Source organism: Balaenoptera musculus, chromosome 8 (assembly GCF_009873245.2).
Source record: "Balaenoptera musculus isolate JJ_BM4_2016_0621 chromosome 8, mBalMus1.pri.v3, whole genome shotgun sequence".
NCBI lineage: Eukaryota > Metazoa > Chordata > Mammalia > Artiodactyla > Balaenopteridae > Balaenoptera > Balaenoptera musculus.
The window spans coordinates 10,817,673-10,842,019 of NC_045792.1; the positions used below are offsets into that span (position 1 = coordinate 10,817,673).

At 42.9% G+C, this 24,347-nt stretch overlaps 1 long non-coding RNA gene across 6 annotated transcripts in view; it reads left to right on the forward strand.

Moving 5' to 3' along the window:
• LOC118899045 overlaps positions 1 to 24,347 on the forward strand; it is a 253,287-nt gene that overhangs the window by 183,071 nt on the left and 45,869 nt on the right. For 5 of the 6 annotated variants that reach the window (XR_005020870.1, XR_005020873.1, XR_005020875.1 and 2 more), the window contains 2 exons: positions 21,833 to 21,923; positions 22,362 to 22,449. This is a non-coding gene — a long non-coding RNA (uncharacterized LOC118899045). The remainder of the gene's footprint in view (positions 1 to 21,832; positions 21,924 to 22,361; positions 22,450 to 24,347) is intronic. The other variant, XR_005020874.1, reaches the window with a different exon arrangement.

Genomic DNA, 24,347 nt, shown 5'->3' on the forward strand with positions numbered 1-24,347 from the left:
AAGACTGAGTCACACGTCTGCCTCAGGCTGGGTAAACTGAGCAGAGCACTTTGCTTCTCTGTGCCTCAGTTTCCCCAACTACAAAGAAGAATTATAATACCCACAGGATGATCAACCTGTCCCCCATTTGCTGGGACTTTCCCATGGCAATTGCCGCGTCCCCAGAGCCTCCTCAATCCTGGGGAGACCGGGATGGTGGGTCACCCTGAATATCTGCCTCTCATCTTACTGGGGGTCACCATAAGGGCAGTGGATATAAATGTGCTTTGAAATTTCATGGGCTGAACAGTATAGGCAACCCAAATCTGAACACCTAAGTTCCCAGAATAGTGCTATGGGTTATTGGAAGAAAAACATGGTAATACAGTATATTGTTTCTTAAGTAAGAATATCATACTTTAATTCTTGGTACATATTTTATAAACTGCTTAGAAATATATGATGTGACTGGCAAATTCCACTAATGGATATATTGTGTTTTACATCATTCTTAAATGTTTAAATGCATGTAATTGAAAGTATACAAAGGCGTATTCGTACAGAACAGTTAGGACAATTATAATTTGCATTGGAAAAACCTCCTTTGAAACATCCTTACTGTCTGAAAAGTTCAGTTTTGCACCCAAGGCATATTTTTGAAAGGATTACCATTTACAATAAATGGATTAGTGATTTGTCTTGGAAAACTTCAAAGGAAAACCAGGTAGTCTGGGGAAGATAACGTAGCTGACCATCTATTTGGTATTTGAGAAAGAAGTACACACCAAGGATAACAGTCCATGACTGGGAATTAACTTGAGGCAGCATCAGTGTTTAAAAGATGTGCAAAAAAAAAAATTTTATTTTTTATTTTTTTTTTTTTTGGCTGCATTGGGTCTTAGTTGCGGCAAGTGGGATCTTCGCTGAGGCACGCGGGCTCTTTTGTTGCGTGGGCTCTTTGTTGTGGTGTGCGGGCTTCTCTCTAGTTGCGGCATGCGGGTTTTTCTCTTCTCTAGTTGTGGCGCACAGGCTCCAGAGAGCGTGGGCTCTTTAGCCTGTGGCACGTGGGCTCTAGTTAAGGCTCGCGAGCTCAGTAGTTGTGGCACGCAGACTTAGTTGCCCCACGGCATGTGGGATCTTAGTTCCCCGACCAGGGATCAAACCCGTGTCCCCTGCATTGGAAGGTGGATTCTTTACCACTGGACCACCAGGGAAGTCCCAAGATGTGCAAAAATATTAACTGAAGTGCACACTCAGGAATTAGAGTAGTTTCCCCAAGATGATTCATTTAGTTTTCTTTTTTTTCTTTTTTTTAATAAACCACTTTATTGAGATAATATATCACACAAGTTTTCTTTCATATCATATAGAGAGTGCACTTGAGTGGAACTTCAAAATGTACAAGTATGCATTTGTTTGGAAATTCAGAGTTTTTTTGATGGACTTTTATTTGTGTTTAACTAGAGGCATCCAACCAGAATGCAAGCCAGTGTAAAGTCTGTAAGTGAGGCTTTTTGTAGACATGAATAACAAGATAAATAATACAATAATATGTATTAGTAAATACAATGATATATATTAGTAGAAGCATAAAAACAAGTTCAGTCAGACTCAGTTGCTTACATTAATAGAGAAAAGTAATATTTATCTTAAAAGTTAGACTTCTAAAATATAACAGCTTGTTTTCTGCTTGGCTTTTAAAATGGAACATGTAAACCTCTAAAAAGATATTAAGATACTTGAAGACCCTGAACGTGTCACAGAGTTTTTCTTTATCTACCCCAGAGGAACTACTGCAGCCTTGGGTACGTGACAGACGCTCAGTAAAATCTTGTTAACTTATATTGAGTGTCCTATGTACTAATAATAATTCAAAATAACATAATGAAACCGGAGTGAAAAGGGCATGGTCTACCATTCCACATTCAAATTTTTCCCAAGGAATGAACTACTTTGCCTCTCAGACAGAAGCAAAGAACTCATTCAAAAGCAGAGCTGAAGGCTGATGGAGTTATTGTTTATATTCTTCTGGACAGAGGAGTAATTCTGTTGGCTTCAAAGGCCTTTTCTTCTACCTTCCATCACGACGTGCTCGTGCAGGAAGAAGCCTTCATCCTATTCCTACATTTTACAAATGGAAACCCAGAGGAGGGAACAATTTGCCCCAGGTCAGATTCAGACCTTCCCAGATGTTTGTTAACCTGAATTTAATTTTTCCAAATTTCACCAAACAGAGCCGTAGGGACTTTTCTTGGCCCCTTTTTAGTCCAGGAGACTCCCTCCTCCCTCTTCCTTGCCCTCCCATCCGTTATTATCCCAATGCCTCTGCTCCTTAAACAACTCCACTGCCTTCTGTCACTTTCCAATGGCATTTTATTTGCTCTCAGACAACACACTTGAACCTCCCCTCCAAGGTCTCAAGCTAAAGGAATCTTCTAGATTACCCAAAGTGGAATATAAATTGAAGGGCCATTCCTGCATTTCTTCTTAGGCCTGCAGCCTTGGAAACAGTGATGCGTAGCTCCGGGCTTGTACTGATTACTCTCAAGCTTCAGTAATGCGAGTCAAGGCTTTGCTTTATGGTTAATTTAGCTGATGATGAGAGCAAGGTGAAACTTGTGAGGACAGACATAAGTTGGAACAAACCGAGGTCATAGCTTGAGCAGAACCTCCAAGAAAACAGATTGCCTATGGCTCTTAGAGCATCCTTTCCCCAACAGTAGTGAGGCAGACCGAAAGTAGAAAAATGACAGTCTCCTTTGAGGGGCATATGAGGGCACAAAGATTTTTCAAAACTCAGCCCCACAGAGAGGAAATCTGCTTGATATTTATTCAGGTCCCTTTCTTTTAAATCTTGATTACCCTTGGCTCAGCTAGGTGCTAAAATTTATGCACCAGCGACAGGTGATTGTTACGTAAGGATGGAATCTCGGGTGTGATAAATTTGGTCTTGAGACATCTCAGCTCGCTTGTGCAGATGGCAGTGTCATGATGGCAGAGTTAGAGAGTGGTGTCCTGCTGGGCTGTGGGCTGTCTGTGAGATGGCTACTCAGTTCAGAACTGTCTGAGCCAATTCCTTGAGCCTCAAGGTCCTGACCAAGGGGCTCAGCCCAACTATAGGGTTGACATTCATTCTAGCAACATTCTTTCCTGCCCCCTTAGACACTCCTGCTGACTCACTCCTACTCAAAAGTCCAACAAGAATCAGGTAATCTGTGTTCTTTGTGAATATCTTTGTAATTTGAGGTCTTTGTCTGTTGTGATTAACCGTTGTTAGGAGTGAACTCTATGTTTGTAAGGAATTGCTTATACTACAGAATTTGCATCAACCTGGTTGGTTTGGCTAAGGAGGTGTTTTTACCCGCTACATCCCTGTCGGGTCCTGCAACTTTCAGGGCACAGGTTCTTAGCCTTTGTTTTGAGGACTCTGGAAATCCCCCCAAAATGCACATACACACACAAATTGTAAACATACATGTCTCTTTCTAAGGAGACCAGCTTTCATTAAATTATCAGAGGAGTCTGAGATCCAACAAGTAGTAAGAGTCACTATTGTAGCTGAAGGAAATGTTCTGGAGCATCCTTTGTCCTTTTCAAGTAGATTTCCCACTTTGAATTTTAGATGGAACTTGATCAGAGGGTAGCAACATCAGGCAAGCTTTGGAGTCACATAGCCTTGATTCTGGCTTAGACCCTGGCTCTACATTTCCTGACTGTGCGAGCTTAGACATACCACGTTTCTATGCCTCACATCCTTATTTAGACAACGGATAAAACGGGGAAAATATCACCTACTTCGTTATGCTATTGTGGGAATTAAGTGAGAATATATATAAATCTTGTGGTGTACCTGGCATTTGTTTACTGTTCAATCAGCTGTAGCTAGCAGTGGTAGGAGTCGTGTGGAACTCATGTCTCTAGAGCATGTGGGGTGATGCCCAATGTCATGTGTCTTCTACCTTGCTGCAGTTTAAACCTATATCCTGTCTTTATCTAATCACTGAGTCATTAGCTGCCATTTCATATTCTTCACAAGCATCAACACGGTTTACCCACCACTCTTAAGAAATGTCACATTCCCGTCCTCTAGCCCACCTCTTATGGGCAAAAGAGTGATACTAACTGGCATTAAACTCCTGGGATCCCATTTTACAAGTGTTACTTTCTTCAGAAAAATCACAGTTTACTAATTTTAACGATTCTTCAAAAGGGATATATAATGTATATTTTAGCTAGGGACATTTTTTTCTTACCTTTATGTGCAATAACTTACTTCATCTCCTAGCATATAGTAAGTACTGGTCAATATTTGCTGAATGAATGAAAAAGAAAATCTTAAACTAAAAACAAGGGATGTATGCATGAGAACATTAGTTCTTTTCCTAGTCATTCTCTCGTCCATCCTTATTCCCCCGTTCTTCTTCTCTAAAGACCCCCACAAGCATGACTCACCTTGGAAACTATGGAAAATGATGGCTCTATTTGAGGACATTTATCATCCTGGTATCATGTGCTGCTTTTCATTTTGGGATTCGAGGCCAACAGTATCCAATCTCAGTCTCTCTTTTTAAAACTGATATTTCTGTAGCAAGTGTAAAATCATCCTAAATGGGGAACCCCATTTTTTTTATACTAGAGATGACAGTTTTTTGAGATTGGCCAAAAAAATTTTTTGAAGAGAGAATGCACTCAGTAAAAAAGCTGTGTTTATGAAACTGTCATGCGAGCTAAATGTGATGCACTGGAAAAACAGGATGGTAAATTTCACTCTGTACCCATGAGATCTATATCTCAACTCTATCGATAAATACTATTCAAGGGTATGTAAAAATTCCTTCTGTATATATGCATTTTTGTTGGTCTAGCTCATTGCCTAATCCACAGAAGTTACTTAATAAATATTTGTTGAATAGATGGATTCATATTATATTTTTATTATAATATAAATAACTTATTATTTATATTTATATCATTCCAATAAGGAAAATGTAGTAGTTCTCCATGTTATATCTTTATGGACATATATTTCTGAAACTCAGCTGACTGATAAACCATTAAAACAAAGTATCTTCTACACCTGTTTTCTATGCCAGATAGAAATTTTAGAGAAGATGGGTGTAAGGCTGTTGAGTGAGTGTGAATTGCCGTTTAGTGTGTTAGCAGTTGAGTTTCGCCATTACACCCATTCAGATAGAACAGTACTTAAGGAGCCAACAGCAGTCTGTGGGCGTGCCCCCTTCCCTCTTTCTCTCAACCTTACCTTTTTCATAAGAGAAATAACAAGCAGAATCAGAATGGCACTGGCCTGCCTGACTTAGGGCTCAGACCACGTAAGTGCAGCAGCGCATTCAGCAGGAAGTCTCTGGAGCCTCTCGTCACAGGGGGGGGGACTCACCTGAGAAGTTAGGGGAAAGGTAGCTGTGTGGCCAGAAGAGCTCCCTCTAGCAGCCAGTTTCCTCGTGAGGCGTAATTGCATCTGCGTCATTGGCATCCAGAAGCCAGTGGTTACGTGGGAGAACCATAGAAATAGGGAGGTCACGAGAGTAAAAGGTAATGAAACAAAAAGAGATTATCCCCCAAAGGAACCGTATCTTTCTTTCCTCTCTCCTTTATTGCTACCCCAAGCTCTGTGTTCACCTTTGATTACTCAGTACTCTATCTCAGGTGTGTTTCCCCACATCACCACTGATGCTGCTCTTTCATCCTCCTTGTCTTACAAAAACACCTAAGCAAACACATGGCATTGGTCCTTACCTTACATTTCTTTTAGGGATTGAGAAAAAGTAATCAACATTTATCGGGCATCTATAGGGGCCAGGTAATTTTACTCACTCTCCAACTCAACAGGTTTTAGATGAGGAAAAATAAGTATGAGGAAGTTAAGTAACTTATCCAGAGCTGCCACCTAAGTGGTGAAACTGGGTTTGAAACCCTTGGCTGTCAAGCCTCTGCATTTCTCCATGGAGCTCCTCAGGACAGATAGAAGATCCCGAGAAACTGAATACAAGGACATGCTTGGGGATAAAGAGCGTTCAGTTTGAAGATGTACGTTTTTACTTCCTTGAATTTCTTCTTTACGCAGACCCACACAGAGAGGCTCTCATTTGTGTACCCGTATATGTGAGCTTAAGCCTTCTCCCATCTTCCTACTCAGACAACAGCGAAGGTTCCATTTCACAGTTGTGGAGATTAGGGGCTATGACTGCGCTTCTGGTGTCGGGCAGACCAAGATTGTCATGGGAGGTGAAAAAGTAGAAGAGGGGTGGATCGTGAGTGCCAGACCAAAGAGTTGTGTGTGACCAAATACTGGAGCACTTTGGTTTTCCTCTTGCCCATGTTGGTGTTCGGAGTCATTGCGCTTGAGTTTGAATTTGACTCAATAATATAACCCATTTGGGGGTTCCTTTTTCAAGTAGCTTCATTCATTGTTGAAGTGCCTGTGCTCCTGTCTTGATAATCTCTCAAATTCCTTCCTCCTCATCCTCGCTCCCTGCCACTCTTCTCTACTGAGTTTGAATCCCTGGTACAGAATAGTACACTGAATGCCAGGTGTAAGTCAACAGGTATCTCTGTGAAAATCAGGAAAAACAAAAGCTTACCACTTCCCAGTACTTGTTAAAACATCCCGAAGCAGCTTGTGGGCTGGTGCCAAGGTCAAGGAGGTCAGCCCACACTGGAGCTCAGGCGTTTGAGTCTGTCAAATGAGTCAGTCAAATGGGAATGCTGGGGTTTCTTGGCTGGATGAGTGTCAATATCACTGTGTACAGAAGATGTCTGTCTGCTGTACCAGCGTTTGCCATCACACTAAACCATCAACTTAAAGACTGAATAATGTCCTGAGCACATTTGTCTTTACAAGAAGTTCCTTGCTTCAGGGGCAGGTGAATTTTGTCAACTATTCTTTGGTCTCCTGTTTCCTTTCCTGGTCTCTCCCTGATCACCTCCTGTCTCCTTCATGCCTCTCTGCACCTCTGCATGAGGAACTGTACTCTCTCCTTGCCCGTTGGCAACATGAGCACACATGCAACGCCTTGTACACCATCCGTCTTCGCTGCTAAGGTGGACATTCCACGCAGACCTGTTTTCCCACTCATTTATAATTCATCTGCCAAGTACATGGCTTGCATAAACTAGGCATTCAATAAATGTTTGTTGAATGAATGCAAGATAGAATGAATAGACAAGCACATTAGTTTATTTTGCTGCGTGTTTGGCTTCACTGAACCATTTGGATTTTTTTCTTTTCAGTGTCATTCATTCTTACTGCCTTTCTGCCTTCCTCAGTCAATATTTATTGAGAGTCTTTGCTGTGTCAGGCACTGGGCTGTATGTCAGCATGAGTGAGACATGGTCCCTACCTCCTTGGAAGGTCCAGAGTGGGTTGTACTGATTATGTTGGTTCTGAGTCAGGCAGCCATACTTGATGAATCACCAACCACGGGGAGTGGAGCCTTGAAGTGGCTGTTTGTGGGAGGATGCAGAGGAGGAAGACATTATCCCAACCTTGAGACTCTCGCAGCTCATGGGGTAGTGAACAAATAAAGACGTGAAATATATAGGATAATATATGCCTAGCAATAGGAAATGGTGGGGTACAATAGAAATGGCTGGGGTGTCCTGCAGAGGTAACATAATAAGTTTTTCTCCCTGGTACAAAATCTCCTTGATACCTTTAAACAGTACATAATTTATATAACAAATATTTTTTCTGTACTACTATGTGCTTGACATTATGCCAGGGCTGGACACAGGGCAATGCAAAGGAAAAGCATGAAACTTGCTTCTAGGAAGGTGCAAGCCAAAACACAAAATGGAAGTAAGGATGAGTGAGCAGAAGTGAGAGTGAGAGAGAAGAAAGCAGGCATGGGGATGGGAAGAAAGAGACCAAATCTAAGAGCTCCTGGTCAGTCCCCTTCTTTTAGGTCCAAAGAATTCCAAAGATGGGAGCTTTAAACTCAGGAATGTTAGCTTTCTCCCTTAGAAATTTTTTTTCAAGAAAGAGCTTGACACTTTTGAGGTGACAGAATGTGAATTTTAGAAAATAGAAATATGAGAAATGTCTAAATAACTCCAGCAGTCTAAGTTATTGGAGGCTAGCTTATTTCCAGGTGACTGAACTCTGACCTAAGATTTCCAAAGAATTTTCAGATTTAGCCATCTCTACTATCCATACACTATCAACCATTTAAACAAAGTTTTAAGTCTGTTTCTACTTTCACAATGACTATGATCATTAGACCTCGTGTTCATTTAGTGCATATTTGGGGTTTTTTTGTTGTTTGTTTTTTAACTTTTTATTTCACATTGGAGTATAGTTGATTAACAATATTATGACAGTTTCATGTGTACAGCAAAGTGATTCAGTTATATATGTACGTGTATCTATTCTTTCTCAAATTATTTTCCCACTTAGGTTTTTACATAATATTGAGCAGAGTTCCCTGTGCTGTACAGTAGGTCCTTGTTGGTTATCCATTTTAAATATAGCAGTGTGTACATGTCAATCCCAAACTCCCTAACTATCCCTTCTCCCCATCCTTCCCTCCCTGGTAACCATAAGTTCATTCTCTGAGTGTGTGAGTCTGTTTCTGTTTTGTAAATAAGTTCATTTGTATCATTTCTTTTTAGATTCCACATATAAGCGTTATCATACGATATTTCTCTTTCTCTGTCTGACGTACATCACTCAGTATGACAATCTGTAAGTCCATCCATGTTGCAGCAAATGACATTATTTCATTCAGGTGCATATTTATTTGGTACTTACCATGTGCCAGGCAGCGTCCTATGCCCTAGGAATCCATCAGCCCCAAATCATTGACCCTGTGCTGGCATCAATAATTTTGACTTTCCTTTTATAAGGTATATTTCAAGGAGCCTCTGGAAGGGTCTTTAGACTATTTTTTGTTAAAAGGATTCATCATGCACGTGTGTGATTTGGTTGTAATCATTAAAGGGAGTATGGAGCAGAGCTGAATAACATAGAAACTCTAAAATTAAAACAATTTGAGAATTTCTAAAAGCATGCCCCCTTGAATAATCCTAAATCAACACTCTATCAGGCTCCCATGAGGAAGGCAAGAGAGGCTCAAAGGACAATTACCCTCTGTACTATCACAGGAAGAAGAGTGGTTTCTTTTAAACGTTGACCTAATGCTTAATATGCCTTGGACACAAGGCTAGACACTTTACATGCATTATTTCATTCAGTTCTCCCAATAACCTTGTGGAATGGGTCTTCTTATTAACCCCATTTTACAGGTAAGGCAGTTGGCACTCTGAGTGACTAAGGCAGTCACCCAAGACAATACCCCTAATAAAGAGGACAGAGAACACTTAAATCCAGATTCGTTGACTTCCAACACTTGCCTTAGGTAGAAATCTCTTTCCGAATATTCTTATTAAGACTTAGAGCCATTTCTTGGTGGGTCTAAGAAGCTCTTCTCTATCTGAAGACTGAAGGAGGGATTAATTTGGTGTTGGATTTTGTCTTCTAAAAACCTTTGGGATTTCTTAGAGGATGCTATCACCTGCCATTTCTTGGCCTGCCACACATAGGACATGCTAGAGGGTCCCTCTTCAACTCAGCCGTCTCTGCTCTTGGCTTTTAATTTCCATGAAAATGACTGGACACATTCCTCTTATTCCACTCATACCCAAGGCCAGAGAGACATTCTGCTGGCTTTTGTCAGTAATATTTCCTAATGTTGTTATCAGTATCTGTTCCAGGGTCTTCATACCACCTTCCCTTTCTTGTGTGTGTTTGTGTATGTTTGTTATATTATTTCTTATAGTAATTACATTATGTTAATATATTACAATTATAACACAAATACATTAAAATTCAAAAATTGTATATTTTAATCATTAAGAACCAATGCTCAGAGAATGTCCTTACCAGTTGGTTTTAGTAATTAAAGAATATAAGGCGCAAGAACAAATAACAAGTAGCTTCTGAATTTGAAAAGTATCCAAATGGTAGCCCAGGGACCCAAAGGCAGCTCATACCAGGTCTGAACAGTCCATCTTATATGGCTCAGGTACAGGACTGCCTAAAGGCAGGGAACTGGATTAGTCATGGTCATAGAATTTTACAAGTTAAAGGAGCATTTGCCATCCAACCTCTACATTGTACAGAAGGAACTGAATTCTGGAAAGGTTAGTGGTTTGCCCAGAGTCAAACAGGAAGGCAGAACAGCATCTAAAGCAGTGATTCTCAGACTTTTTAATCTGTAGATAAAAAGGAGATTGTTACAATACAGATTCCTGAATCACAGTCCCAGAGAATCTGATTCAGATCGGAGGTGGGGCCCAGGAATCTGTATGATTAATAAGCCTCCTGGGTGATTTGGTGGCTGGTGGTCCTGAGACCACACTTTAAGGAACACTGCTGTGGAATCTAGGCCTCGTGACTCTCAGTCCAGTTTCTTCCCAAAGGACTAGGCTGCCTCCCCACTCCAAACAAGACATAAGACTCCTGGTGACTCACATTAGGGCTCTTCTGTCCTAACTCAACAATTAATTCCTGAAAGCATCATTCATTGAGTAGTTTTCTTTCACTCACTCCATCAGCCCCTCTGATGTGCCAGGTGCTAGAGATACAAAGATTAAAACACAACTCCACCTCCAAGGAACCCATCCACAGCAGGAGTTGTAGCTACCATTTCCTGAGCCCGTTATTTTATTTTATTTTATTTTTTAAAATTTTGTTTGTTTGTTTATTTATTTATTTATTTATTTATTTATTTATGGCTGTGTTGGGTCTTCGTTTCTGTGCGAGGGCTTTCTCTAGTTGCGGCAAGTGGGGGCCACTCTTCATCGTGGTGCGCGGGCCTCTCACTATCGCGGCCTCTCTTGTTGCGGAGCACAGGCTCCAGACGCGCAGGCTCAGCAATTGTGGCTCACAGGCCCAGCTGCTCCACGGCATGTGGGATCTTCCCAGACCAGGGCTCGAACCTGTGTCCCCTGCATTGGCAGGCAGATTCTCAACCACTGCGCCACCAGGGAAGCCCTTATTTTATTTTTTGACCGGGCCATGCGGAATGTAGGATCTTAGTTCCCCAACCAGGGATCAAACTGATGCCCCCTGCATTGGAAGTGAGGAGTCTTAACCACTGGACCATCAGGGAAGTCTTGTGAGCTCATTAGTTATCCACCCTTCATAGAGCTTATCTCATTCCTTACATTTAGGTAAGCCTGTACAGAATAACAACATGATTTGGGAGTTGTTTGTATATATAGAATCATGCATATTCTCTGAAATTTGTTCTTCACCCTTAATACATATTTGAAGTATTTCTCTTTGTTCTTTATATATGCTAGTCTTTGTAATGGCTACAGAGTATTTTCCAATATTGATGTATTTAACCATTCCCATATAGGCAGATATTAAATTGCTTCTATTGTCTCCTATTGCAAATAGTGCCATGATGGATTCCAAAGTAAGTCTTTTTATCCCCATTTTACAGAGGAGGAGATAGAGGAAAGTTGGTTACCTTGTCCAAGGTCTCACAATGGCAGAATTAGGATTCAAACTGAGGCTTGTCTGTCTCAAAGACCACAGGGTTACTTCCTTTTCACTATTACACCTTTTAATAATTGCAGTAGAATGGGGTAAGTGCTGGACGAGGTGGGTACCGTTGGACTCCTAAAACCCAGCTGCTGATAGGACCTCGGGGTCTTCAGGGAAATGATGTTTGAGCAGAATTTAGGAGTCTTCTGGGCAGAGGGAGAAAGCCAGCCTAGAAGGAGATATAGGTTTATTGCAAAACAATCAGTCACACATATTGATCACCTACTAAAGGAAACCTATAATACACGCTTGTGGGGAGATTCACAGAAAAAAAGATGTGATATTCGCACACTGGGATCTTACAGCATGATGGTGTGTGTGTGTGTGTGTGTGTGTGTGTGAAAATACTAGAACAACAAACTAGTGAGCATGGTATAAATAAACACCCACCTCATTTGGCAGCCTCGTCAGAGCCCTGGAAATGAGTGGGCCATGGGGTCCTGTCTGCAAGGCATGTCAAAGAAACGTGCCCTCTTAATAACTCGGTTTCTTCCTCTGAAACGAAGGAAGTACTGTCTAGTCCCTGCCTACTTGTCAGGGATGTTGCAAAGCTTGGTTAATACCTGTAAATGTTTTGAGCTCCTCCAAGGTGTGTGTTCTGTAAATAGGAAGTATTAGTAGCAGGCCATCAGAACCCAGACGAAACTGAACTGAACTGCAGTTCTCTGAGAAAAAACCGGAGATGCCCTCAAAGCCTGAAGCCCACCCTGGGTCCGTCACATTGACCCTCCTTTAAAAGGGAGCCTGGGTCTCATATAGGGCATCGCCGGAGCTCAAGTGGGAAAATTCAGGAGACTCGCTGGATTTTCTAACATTTAATTTCCCAGCTGATTACTGTGATTGAAGAGCCCATCTGGCACAGCCCATTTGTGAGGTATGTGTGCGCAGGGAAGTGGGACTCTAGTAAAGGCAGAGATCTAACAGAGAAAAAGAACACGCAGAGTGGAGCCAGGCCATGTTGGAGCCCTTGGCTAAGACGTTTAAATAGGAATTTCATCGTATTAGTGTTAGTGAGGCCAATAGGCCATATGTTGTAAGAAAGGCAGTTAGGGTGCCAGCGTTTCTCTTTCTCAGGGCTTTTATGTTCGCTTAGTGAGGATTTGGTGGTGCCTTTGTCTGCCAGGGGTCTAGGGGGAGCTGTGAACAAGCTCAGAAGAAAATCCAGCTCTGGGTTTCAGCAGCAACATATGAACATCTCTACCCGCAAACTCATGGGAGCTAAGCAGATGCTGGGAGACGCACACCTACACTCCCGCACAGGGATAGTGGGGATCGTTTAGGACAGGGGGGTGCCCTGGAGCTCATGGCCCCCTTACTCTCATTCCCCCCAAAGAGCGGGGCATGGAGGAAGCCATATGTCAGCGCTCATACCCTCACGGCCCCTTCAGCGTAACTGCAGTTCCAAATCAAGCCACAGGCAAGTGGATTTCATAAGCACTAATAGGACTTACAGATGTGCAGAAACCGACGTGGTGAGGCTCAGCTGAACTCCCGGATGGAATTTCTCGTAATTTTCCATTACCCAGGGGGATCCTATGTAAACCTGGTCCAGACAGAGTTTTTATTGTATCTTATTTCTGAGCTCCAACCGGGCCTTCCCTCTGGAGGTCAAGCCTCTCGGTCTCCTTGAAAATTCCGATCTGAAAGGTAGAGGCTCCTGATTCCTGCGGTCACCACTTCTGCTGGGGCTCCAGGTCCACAAGGAAAAGTCATCAGCGACTTGATCTTAATCCTTCGCTGCCTGTGCACAGGTCACTGAAAACCATCTGGCAGTCCCGACCCTTCATGTCCGTTTGCCAAATGTATTGAAGCGGGGAAGAACTGGCGAGTCCATCTGTGGTCCTCCGTGGTGACGGAGGGATGGGCTAGGTAAAGGTCTGACTTTGGGAGGACCTGTGAGCCCTGCCCGTGCCGCTCAGTCAGAAGGATCGCTGACCTCTCTTCCCTGGTTGGAAGATTTGCACCTTGACAGGCTGCGAGGCTGAGTTCTTGGGGCTGAGGCTAGGAAAACGTCCTCTCCCACACCTCAGAAATGTGAAAATAAACTTGGCGCCCCTACAGGTTGGAATCAATACCTAATTCCCTGTGGGAGATCCCTACCCTGCCTCTTGGGAAAGCGGATTGCATAGCCCACAGCGTGGAGTTCGGCAGAGAAAGATCACTAGGAGTGAGGAAGTCTTTGATGTGGTCCCCTTAGGCTTCTGCTTCTGGAAAGGGACTTTTCCTCTAATTACTTGGACCACAGACAAAAGTTTCGCCTTCTTGAAGGGACAGGCATCCATTAGCGAACCTGTGAAATACAGCGAGACCTCGTTTACAGTGATGGAGCTTCCTCAGGGCCTAAGGATGTCTGGTGAACTCTGTGTCTGAGTGCCCTGAAGAAAGGGCAAGTCTCCTGATCTCAGGTCCTGTTCATCACAGAGTCTAACCTCCTAGCCAGCAGGAGCTTGGCAAAGTCAACGAGGGTAGGAGGGAAGGTATCCATAGCTCATCACTGTCTTCTCCTTGCCCCCTGTTGGCCCTCACCTAGCACCAGGAACCTTCCAGTCTTCCCAGGGAGAAATGGTAATGCCAATCTGGACCCGCTGCGTTGCCCAGAGAGAGGTCTTCGTTATTAAAATGCATCATCGCACATAGATTCTGCGGAGAACTAAATTAGGATAAATGGATTTGGCATCCCGGGCTGCACAGAAATTGCTCTTTGTCATGATTTTCCTTGCCTTCAACAGAGGACTTACCTGTCAGGAGGTTTGATCTCTCAGTGATTGAGGGAAGAAGATGGGAGTTGTTTTGCAATTTTTTCTACCTTATTCTATTAACTTAGAGGAGTACTCTAACGATTGTGTGAATAAAAATGTAAGCCCTATTACATATAAGATAAAAATTCAAACTGAATTCCTTTTTTATTAGCTAGAATGTCCAGAAATAATATAATAATAACAATATACTTTACAGGAATTAAAAACCTTTATTCACATAGACGTTGCTAAATAGCTAGCTCTTCCCATTGTCATGAAGAAGACAATGCAAGAGGATTTGGGGGTCAGTCAGGAATGGCAAATACTTAGTATATGTTTCACCATCATCCTCCTTCTCCCAGGGCAGTGACAACTTACTAACGCTCATAAAACTCTTTCCTACTGCGATCAGGCAGGATTTCAGAATCCTTCTCGGTTTGTACTCCAGACACCTTCTACTAGTCAGTCAGAGTTGGCACAAGGGGTTTCATTCTTAAAAAATAAAGATAGAAAAAGGTGTCATCTTGAGTTTTTCATGGCATCATTAAAATGTTTCAAGAAGGGATTTTGGACTATATCTGTGGCTTTTGCCAGCCTTTTCTGTTTACCAATCATTTAGGCGGGATTCAAGACTCGACTTTCCACTTACCCCACCCATTCTTGTCTGCCACCCCAAAAATATCACACCAAAAGAAATGGGAAATATGATCGTGCTTTTATGAGCCATCCATGAGGTGATGTCTGGTCCATATTAAATGTCAGAAATAAATTATTTATGTGAGAAGGAAACACAGAGGTGTCATTATATTATGGATATTAATCCTACCCAAGAAGAGCAGCTTAACCACCTTGAGTCCCCCTGAGGGACACTAGGAGTTTTCCAGTTATCCTTTAATAACCACCCGCCTTGGGAATATATAGAAAATCTGTCAACATTTTTCACAGGACACTGTACATTTGATGCCCTCTCTTCAAATCTTGAACTCATCTTCTCCTCGTTCCTGCCCCATGTGTGAAAACAAATAAAACTTCAGCAAGCACTAACAATTACACAGGGAAATGGATAGACTGGGTGTAGATATGCTAAAAGCATTTTGTGGACTCAGGTGACCTGTTGTCTGTCACTCCTGGTCAGAGTTATAGGACCACACAGTTGGATTGGCTTGACTGGAACACACTGCTAGAGACCTTTCTCAAACTTAGTTGACCTCTGACATCAACCTCCAATATGAGTGTTTGGTGGTTTATTCTTTGGGGTTTACCAAGATGGCAGCTGCTAGAGTACATGTGGCCAAGGTCTCCTGTATTTGGGAATTATATGTGATACAAATGCCTGACTGACAAATAAAGCAGAGTGAGAGAAGGGGCACCATGAAATTCCTTCAGCCTGACCTAGGACCCTCTCACCAGTTTCGGGGTAGGGAGGAGAGTCTTAATTCTGATGCTGTCATTACAATAATATATGAGCTTTGGAAAGACTCTTAACTTTCCTCTCTGTCAGCTCTCTACCACAACATGGAGTAATAATATCAACTAGACTTACTGATGTGTAGAGCATTTTGCAATCTGAAGCATTAGCTCATATGAGATGGAGAGGCCAAACATTCTGTTCCTTACCCTGTGTGCGGAGTATAAGACTGAATTTCAGGGTGGACTAAGGGAAGGTCAGTTTACAAAATGTGAAAAAGATGTGGTCTTTGACCTCAAGGCTAGAGGTGAGAGATTTGGATGACAAGTGTGTGTGTGTGTGTGTGTATACATATATATGTATATAGGTGTGTGTGTGTTTATATACACACACACAGATATGTACCTATACCCATGTTAAATTAGAAGTTGCATTACTTTATACTTTGAGAGGTGTCTCTGGGCAGCATTTTAGTTTGCCAACCACTGTTAATATGGCTGTTTTTCTTTCTGCATCTCAAAGGACAGACTCCTTAAAAATTTTCCAATATGATGTGAAAAACCATATTTTTATCTGAATGTTATCTGAATTGACTTTGTATGCATCTGATGCAGTCTTTCTTCCAGACTAGCCTGGCTGTGTTGATCATTTGTTTACTGGTATCTTTCCGTTGTCCACAAAGGACTGGCAGGGTTGGAGGGAGGGCAGGTGGTGCTGTAATGAGAGGTATCTGACATGTTTTCTGTTCTTTGGGGCATTTGAGAAAGCAGTAAGCCAACTTATGAAGGAAAGCACTTCTTTGGCAATCTAGACGGAAAAGAATCCTTCACTGCAGGACTAGGTGTTGCACTGACCTTGTAAATTAGTTCTTCCTGTCTTTGATGCTCTAGGATCATGCAGCATCCTAGCAAATATGTCCTCACATTAGGGCAAGACAGCCCTCTTGTTTCCAGCAGGCAGGACAAATAGCCAACAGGCGACAAGGCAGGGTTTCCTGGCGTTTGGGCTACTGCAGCTTCCTGGACAAATGAAAAAATGCAGGTGTCACTGCCCTGCCCCCAGGCCAGGCGGGTCACAGGGCAATTGCCCAGTTGCCCGCTGGGAGAGGCCCACCCTGCTCTTTTCCCTGCAGGTTCATTTTTCATGTTGATTGAGCCACGATGCCTCTGTGGCACAGAACATCTGAGGACATGCCTTGTAGGGAAAAGGTCAGAAAGGACGCCAGCGATCTCCACGTCCCTAAAATCCAGGGCTCGCTTGCACGGAGTCGTTTGTAAAGGCTGGGCCAGCAGGGCTGGTTGCAGGGCTCTGTCTTCCTCTACGAATGGCAGGAGCAAACCCTCCATCTTGCTAGCTTCAGGGTTGCCTGGCTGCCTTATTTCAACTGAGGCAGCACAGCTTGCTTTAGCTTTGAAGTGTGAAAACCAAATACAGGTTGGCAAAGGGAAGAGATGGAAGCTGCATAGCCTTCTTGGAGCATGAAGGCACACGCTCCGCTCTATGCAGCAAACGCAGAAACTTTTCCCGTCTCCTTAGCAATTTCTTATCCCATGGGCACCCCTGAGAATTGTGATTGAAAACAGCAGCGGGCCTCGTTGGTTGCCCCTCACTGGGGCTCTTCGGTTGTAGCCGGTGGGCAGATGCTATGAATTTCTCTAATTTGGGAAGGGACCCGTAGCTGTCCCCTTCCAACTCTCTGGCGTGTGTCTTCCTCATCTGCTCATGACAGCGAGGCAGGGACACACAAACACACACATACACACACACACGCGCACAGACTTGACTGGTTTGTCCCAGCACCCTGAGCAATGATTTTGGCTATTTATTATCTCCCCCTTCTGTGTCCTAGAGAAGATTTTAGAAATTCTAATACAGGAGGCTGAGAAAGGAAAATATTGGCTTCTACAGTACAAACATCTCTGTCCTGAAAGAAAATGTTAATTTTCCCCTAAATCAAATGTTGACATATATCGGCCGCTGCTGAAGATGTGTCACTATGGGAGAAGGTCTCTGCTCCAGAGCATGGATATTGGGCCGGGGTCTGTCCTCTGAAGCGCTAGCTGGTTTAGAATCTAAACAGGTTTGGTGCAGAGGTTTTATGAATCGTTGCAGTTAGTTTTCAGAAAGCTGATCTCTCTGGGACACCCTCCTGAGCAGGGAAGCAGGGAGCCAGGGTTCCACTCTGTGCAGCGCACTCTTTTCTGCAGAAGCCTGGGCCCCTCCTGGGCGTCTGCAGTGATGCAGGCGCTGCTTACCTCTGCCCAGGGATACAGGATTTTAACCGGCGACATGGGAGGGGAGAAAAGGCCAGCAGAGTGGCGAAAGGACGGAATCCACAGGCGAAGGGAAATTTCCAGTGCTTTACTTGCCCCTTTCCCCACTGCCCCCAAAACACACGGTCTAAATATTCTTCTTTGTTCAACACCTATGTTTTTAAAATTCCAAATTAAGTTCCCCCACCCACTCTCTCCCTCCAACTAGACATACACACGCGCGCGCGCACCCTTTTCACTTGTTAAGTTTGAAAGAGGATATATACAACCAGCATGCTTTGCCAGTCTGCACGGTGAAGGCCAAGATTAATGCAGAAGGTCGGTGCAACGCTGCCGCAGAGCAGCGCGATCAGAATACAAGATGGAGCACAAGGGGGAAGGCCAAGAAATATGTCTGTGCTTGGAGTTTACACAAGTCTCCTTAGCAACTTGTCTGAATTTATTTTTCCCTTAATGTGTGTGGGTTTCTTTCCAAACGCAGAGTGAAAGGGAGTGGAGGTTCGAAGTCCCCTCTTTTCTCTCCCTGAGGGCGGGATCCCTGAGATGCTGAGGGAGCCTTTCTCCCCCTTACCAGCGCCTGCCCGCCCCTCCCCTCCCCCATCTAGGTAGCTCTGATCCTTTGCATTGTGACTCTGTGGACAGTTGGTGGCTTTCCAGAAATTCCCATCCCCGTGGGGGAATGATGGGACCTGTTTCTGATGGCCACAGCTGTGCAGGTTTCGGCCACAGCCTCCCGCTCCTGGTGCCTGCTCTCGTGTGTGGCATCTGTGGAAAGGTGCCTGTTTACACGCCAGCGTGTTGTAAAATAAGGGAGAAATAGCATAGCTCCTTTCCTCTCGTGTCTTTTATTTTTCTGTCTTGCTCGTTTCCCTTTCTGTCTTTCATCACCTCCTGACACACACACACACACACACACACACACACACACACACACACACATGCGGTACTGTAATTCTAATTAGAAGATGAATATAAAGCTTTCAGAAAAAAAACCTGACTCTTAGGAATCTGATACGTTGGATTTTATGTGACTGGGCTTGCTTCAGGGGAGACAGCCGTAAATACTGCAGTGGTTTTCCCTACAATTGCTGTACCTGGAAATAACTCTAGGGAAGTACAGTTGCTGCCTCGTTGGAGCCGATGTTGAATATAAATCTTAATATTTCTTCTTCTTGCCCCCTCCCCTTTTAGAGTCAGGGGAAAAAGGAAAAAAAGAAACCTAGCCAAAAAACCGTTAAGGTTGATTCTGGCTTTTTTACAACAGATGTGCTTGTCATTCTGTTGGTGTTAAGTAGGCACCAGATTGGACCAAGCGGCAGTGTGTGTGTGTGTGTGTGTGTGTGCGTGTGTGTGTGTGTGTGTGTGTGTGTGTGTGTGAAAGAGAGAGAAGCAGAAGAAGGAGGGAGGGTGGGGGAGAGAGAGAGAGAGGCTTGGAGGAGAGAGAAAGAGTGTGTTGGGGGTGGGTAGAGGGCCGGAAGGCAAAACCAGATCGATTTTGGGAAAAGTTGAGAGCAAGAAGTAGGTAATATAGATTCATACCTCTTTTTTCTTTCCAAACTTCAATTTGACGGAGACTTTATAAAATCATATTCCATTTGGTTGATTTTTGTTGTTCCGGAGGAAGGGGGAAATGTGGAAATCAGTAGATGTGGAGAGCCCTGGATGAGACAGGCTAAGCTCTCCTGGAGTGAAACGCAGAGAGGGTTGACCCGCTCTCCCTGGGTGAATCTCTACCCTGGAGTAAGGCAAAAGGTCTCTGTTTCAGCTGAACTTAGTTTCTTGTGTTTGATGGGCGCTTCTTTTTGTAAGTATCATTGTGGAGGTTCCAGGCTCTTTTGTACTTTTCCCAGAACAAGAATCCCCCTGTTACACAGCCAAGGTTCTAAGGAAATACAGACTCTTTACCTATTGCATAGCTCCTTTCCTGCAGGATCCAAGTGATCTAATCCTCAATATTCCCCCCAGCCACCCTGTACCCTCACTTAATTTGTAGCTTTCTAATCCAATTGTGGTATGCTTTCTCAAGAACAAAACATAGCTTTGAACGTAAAAGTGTTAAAGTTGCCTGGCATATAGAAAGCTTTGTGCAGCATATAATTCGTTTATATTCAAGAAATGACAGACATCCGATTTTTTAAAAACATGTGTCTCGTGTTTCCATACCAGAATCAGGGTCTTCTATGTTTTTTAAAATTTTAGTTCTCGTAAAAGCCTTTTTGGCTTTATTAACAATATAGCTAGAAAGGAATTTGTAGGCTGGCACCCTTGCCGGTATTTTAAAAAGCAAGAAAAATTGTCATCCTGAGCAAACTTAACGCTTTCAAAAGTGAAAGCGACCTCCTTAGCCAGCTGCACACGAAACAACTTGTTACTGGCAGCCCCTCTCTCTTTTGTTTCCTCGGGTGTGTCAAAAGCAAATTTGCCTCCAACTTCTCACTCTTAAAGAGTCGGTCCCTGTTATACATCTGTTGTAAGTGAACATTTAGTGGGTTTAAGATCGTTTTTAAATTACCCCCCCCAAAAAAAAAGCCCACTACTCAAATTATCTGAGGGCATCTTTTGTTTTCATCCAATCTATTTTATTCTATCACGCCATTTTTCATGTCTTTGTTCTTTAGCCGACCTAGCCACACTTTCATTTTTCATTTGACGTAAAATATTTATTTATTTTTTTAATACAGGGAGTATGTAGTAGGAAGGTTATAAATATCAGTTCCTAATTTTCCCTCTGCCCGAAAGGAACGCGAAAACCATGGCGTTGCTTTGCCAGTCTCCTCCCTCCCCTGCTCCCTTCTGGTCAGTTTTTCCTGGGGAGAGAAGAATTCCTTCTACCTAAGCTAGCTGGCTCTGGTGCCGGAAGCCTCTGTCTGTCTGCACAGGGTGCTTGAGGGACACTCGCACCCTGGGGGCTGGTGTCCTGGTGGCCAGGTCGCAGGTGGAGAAAATGTGCTGTGATGCGTGGCACCCGTGAATTACTCTTGGAGGAGCACTTGCTGGACGTGCCTCTTTTGTTGAGGTGACTGGATCTTTCTACAAAGAGCAGGGGCTGCAGAGGGTGAGAGAAAAGACATCAGGAGAACTGGAAAGCCATAGGGAGACCAAGACTAGCTGTTTCTCCTGCTTCGTGATGTCGGGTTAATGCCAGGGATAGATTTGAGTCCTCCCTCTCTCTCTTTCCTCCCTTTTCTTCTTCTTCTTTCTTTCCTTCTCCTCTCTCTCTCTCTCTCTCTCCCCTCTCTCCCCACCCCCCCCACCCTTCTGTGCCTGCCCTTCCTCCTTCTCTTTCTTCCTTCCTCCTTTCCTCCCTCCTTCCCATCCCTCCCTCCTTCCCTCCTTCCTTCCTTCCTTCCTTCCTCTCTCTCCATTTTCTCCATCTCTCGCTTTCTGTTTAATTCTCTCTCCTTTTTCTCTCTCTGTCTCTTTGTCTCTTTCTCCTCCCTCCCTCTCTTTCTCTCTTTCTCTCTTTCTTTCTCTTTCTTTCATAACAGGTTGTTCAGTTGAATTGCTCTTTCCCCCCAGGACAAAGGAGGTCTGCTGAGATTCTGTACAAGGGATACCTCTTTTAAAGAGAAGGAGGGTGGAAGGGCAGGGAATCTGTCTGTCGGTGTCGTTCTGCTGACATCACCGTGGATTTGGTGTTCAAGTCCACAGCCAGGCAAAACTCAAGTACATTTTCCCTTTTGCGAGCAGCTGCACAGTGAGTTTTCCTTCCACTAGTAAAGGAACAATGAAGGAAAAGCAAACCCTGCGTCTAAAACCTGGCCAATGAAAGACCGTTGGAATGGAAGCCAAGAAGCCCGCTGGGGTGGAGGGGGACAGACTCCTGAATCCACCACAATCAGATATTTTACTTCTTTTTTAGCGGCCCCATCAGCAGAGAGAAATAATGACTCCCGAATCATTTCTGAATCAAAAAGTTAAAACAGTGTCTCAGTGATGCTACATCATGCCAGGTAATGATTGCCCAACTTGATTATACCTTAACCCTGCTTAATTATTGATAGCCTGTCTCTTAATCATGTTTAGCAAATGAGCGGTTTGGTATAAAACATTGGAACTTGGGAGGATTCCGAGACGTCGCATTCCTATTTGATCATTTTTCTGGTAAAATCGTTCTCAAGATTCATCGGTAGCCAGGGAAATTCCAGGAAAAATGTGAAAGTGACTTATTTGCAGAACCTTTCTATCATGTGTAGTTCTGGAAATGAAGAAAACATAATGCTGCCCAGTGTTTTTCTAGAATTACTTTTATTTCAGTTTTTGTGTTCCTTTTTACTCTCATTTTGGCAATGAATTCTAGTTTAGCTTTATAAAAGAGTTGGGTGACAAAAAGAAACCAACCACAAACCAAGCAAAAAATCTTGATCCATTTAAAATAATTTTATTTCCAGACGCAGGTCAAATTGTTCGAAGATGCTGGGCCCTAGCAAGATGGCAACAGGTTAAAAAAATAGGATTCATAAGAAGTTCCTTTTTCAGGTAATTATATTTTCCTATAATTTCCCCCAAAGCTCTTCCATTTCCCTCAAGTATTACAAGTTTTTAGGGCGTGCTGAATCATTTAATTATGAAGAATAACTATTTTAGCTTGATTTTTTGACAATAGCAACTAGTTTTATAATATTCGTAGCCAATGAGCAGATCATCAGTTCTACGGAGCTCAGAAGAATATTTTGAAAGTTATTACTTAACAGTGCTTATTTCTTTTGACAACGATTTAGGCAAAACTCATTTGAAACCATCAGGCGCGTTCTTAACTCTGTGGCTATCTTTAGTCATTGTACTTAGAAATATAAGTATTAGAGGATTATCTCTAAAAAGCCTAACATGTGCTCTGAATTCCTAGAAGTTATGGCTTATAGAAGTTGCATAATAAACTAGTGCTTTATAACATAATAATTGCAATAATAGTTGATGTTTTAAACTTTAGTCCTAGATTAGTATACTGTATGTCTACATACATACAGTATGTAGACATATTTTATACAACTATGCTTACACAGGTCCAGTGAACTAAGGATTTGAGCCCAGCTATCATGATATAAGTAGTTTCCTTTCAGTGTTATTGGAGGACTTCGTGCTACGTAAATATGTTTAACAACACAAATGATATATTTGCCTTGATTATTCCTTACCCTACTTTTGCCATTGTTTATACGCATTTGCCTACATTGTCCACTTAATTCTTAGTGTTACTATCTAAGAATCTTGCTTAAGAAAGCCAGGAGCCAACTTTCCTCTGAAAGAACCCTTATTATTCTACTCCCACCAAAGAACGGTTCTTGAAGGCGGTATTCAATGATATTTTGGGGAAAATGTCTATTCCCACATAAACCATTCTTCTACTAGGTCGGTATTTGGACTTTCTCTTATTTTTTTCTGCCATCTAGGCATCTTCTGATTTCTCTTTATTTTCTAAAATTAAAACTCTGGATTGTTTTGGAAATTAACACTACAAACCCTTCAGAATGACTAACTTTTCTCTGTCCTGTATTTTCTCCACACACACACACACACACACACCACACACACACACACACACAAAAGACCACAGAGAAGCCCCCAATTGAAACACGGCATTGAGCTTCTATTTACTGGACTTCGAGGGTGCAGATTTACAAGGTGATGCTTCTTGAATGATTCAGTGTAACACTTCGACAGATCTTCATCCGTTGCTGACAATATTGCATTCTATCTCTTTTAATAAATGATACAACAGTTCTCCTCACTTTGGGAGCCTGAGCCTATTCCTTTATACATTAATAAAGAGGCTCCTGGGTCACACACATTCCAGCCAGCTGAACAGTATGCAAGTGCCCATCCTCAAATACCTCGGCCCTATGACCTTGTCAGGGAGATCAAAGAAAATACGAGGCTTGGAGTTTATTTTAAAACCTTTTGTTCTATAAAGGAAATGACATTTTAAAATAACAGAAAGTCCCAAACCATTTTGAGGTAACTGGTTTGGATCCTCCTTGCTTCCACTTGGGATTGTTGTTTCTTTGGATCTTAAAAGTCAAGCCCACGGAGCTTGCACACGAAATTCTCAGTCTTGGCAACCTTCACAGCACCAGCGAACTCTGAGCAGTGATGCTTGTGGCTCATCGTGATTAACAGGCAGACAATGGAGTGTCTACCAACCATTGCCTCCTCTTCCCTATTCGTCCCACTGTTGGTTTCCTGTTCTCTCGCTTTCACCTTTTAAGTTGTATACATCGGGGCCTGCTCTTTTCTCTGAATAATTCCCACATTCAGCTGTGTTTTTTTGTTATTAGGAGAGCCTCCCAGATTCTTGAGATAGGAATGAATGTTTCTGTGTCAAGGCAAAGATCTGTTTTTTTTTTTTTTTTTTGAGAACCAGGATCTACGGTCATTGC